Below are 2,223 nucleotides of genomic sequence, written 5' to 3'. Positions count from 1 at the left end.
TAACCCACCAAAAGGCAGCAGAAACCACTGACGATTTAACTGTCCCTGACTCACAGCTTTACACAGAGAAGTGCTTCTCCCAGCACATAGTTTGTGATCTGAGAATGGACAGACTGCCTCCTGAAGTGTGTCCCTGACCCCACGAGTACCCTAACTGGGAGGCACCCCCCAGTGGGGGCAGACTGACACTCCACACGGTTGGGTACCCCTCTGAGATGAAGCTTCCAGAGGAACAATCAGGCAGCAACATTTGCTGTTCAGCAATATTCACTCTTCTGTAGCCTCCACTGCTGATACCCAGGCAAACAGGGTCTGGAGTGAACCTCCAGCAAACTCCAACAGACCTTCAGCTGAGGGTCCTGACTGTTAGAAGGAAAACTAACAAACAGAAAGGACATCCACACCAAAACCCCATCTGTATGTCACCATCATCAAAGAACAAAGGTAGACAAAACCACAAAGATGGAGGAAAAACACAGCAGAAAAGCTGAAAATTCTAAAAATCAGAGTGCCTTCCCGCCACCAAAGGAACGCAGCTCCTCGCCAGCAACGGAACAAAGCTGGACAGAGAATGACTTTGATGAGTTGAGAGAAGAAGGTTTCAAATAATCAAACTTCTCCGAGCTAAAGGAGGAAGTTCGAACCCATCACAAAGAAGCTGGAAACCTTGAAATAAGATTAGACAAATGGCTAATGAGAATAATCAATGTAGAAAAGTCCTTAAATGACCTGACAGAGCTGAAAACCATGGCATGAGAACTACGTGACAAATGCACAAGCTTCCGTAACTGATTTGATCAACTGGAAGAAAGGGTATCAGTGATTGAAGACCAAATGAATGAAATGAAGTGAGAAGAAAAGCTTAGAGAAAAAAGAGTAAAAAGAAAGGAACAAAGCCTCCAAGAAATACGGGACTATGTGAAAAGACCAAATCTACGTCTGATTGGTGTACCCGAAAGTGACGGGGAAAATGGAACCAAGTTGGAAAACACTCTGCAGGATATCATCCAGGAGAACTTTCCCAACCTAGTAAGGCAGGCCAACATTCAAATTGAGGAAACACAGAGAACGCCACAAAGATACTCCTCGAGAAGAGCAACTCTAAGACACATAATTGTCAGATCCACCAAAGTTGAAATGAAAGAAAAAATGTTACCCACAAAGGGAAGTCCATCAGACTAACAGCATATCTCTCAGCAGAAACTCTATAAGCCAGAAGACAGTGGAGGCCAATATTTAACATTCTTAAACAAAAGAATTTTCAACCCAGAATTTCATATCCAGCCAAACTAAGTTTTATAAGTGAAGGAGAAATAAAATCATTTACAGACAAGCAAATGCTGATTTTATCACCACCAGGCCTGCCCTACAAGAGCTCCTGAAGGAAGCACTAAATATGGAAAGGAACAACTGGTACCAGGCACTGCAAAAACATGCCAAAATGTAAAGACCATCGATGCTAGGAAGAAACTACATCAACTAATGAGCAAAATAACCAGCTAACATCATAATGACAGGATAAAGTTCACACAAAACAATATTAATGTTAAATGTAAATGGGCTAAATGCTCCAATTATAAGACAGATGGGCAAATTGGATAAAGAGTCAAGACCCATTAGTGTGCTATATTCAGGAGACCCATCTCACGTGCAGAGATACACATAGGCTCAAAATAAAAGGATGGAGGAAGATCTACCAAGCAAATAGAAAAGAAAAAAAGGCAAGGGTTGCAATTCTTGTCTCTGGTAAAACAGACTTTAAACCAATAAAGATCACAAGAGACAAAGAAGGCCATTACATAATGGTAAAGGGATCAATTCAACAAGAAGAGCTAACTATCCTAAATACATATGCACCAAATAAAGGAGCACCCAGATTCATAAAGCAAGTCCTCAGAGACTTACAAAGACACTTAGACTCTCACACAATAATAATGGGAGGCTTTAACACCCCACTGTCAACAATAGACAGATCTATGAGACAGAAAGTTAACAAGGATATCCAGGAATTGAACTCACCTCTCCACCAAGTGGATCTAATAGACATCTACAAAACTCTCCACCCCAAATCAACAGAATGTACATTCTTCTCAGCACCACATCACACTTATTCCAAAATCGACCACATAGTTGGAAGTAAAGCACTCCTCAGCAAATGTAAAAGAACAGAAATTATAACAAACTGTCTCTCAGACCACAGGGCAATCAAACTAGAACTCAGGA

The sequence above is a fragment of the Rhinopithecus bieti genome, unplaced genomic scaffold (assembly GCF_001698545.2).
Source record: "Rhinopithecus bieti isolate Rb0 unplaced genomic scaffold, ASM169854v2 scaffold_4480, whole genome shotgun sequence".
NCBI classification, from domain to species: domain Eukaryota; kingdom Metazoa; phylum Chordata; class Mammalia; order Primates; family Cercopithecidae; genus Rhinopithecus; species Rhinopithecus bieti.
Note: the sequence above shows the minus strand (reverse complement) of the source record.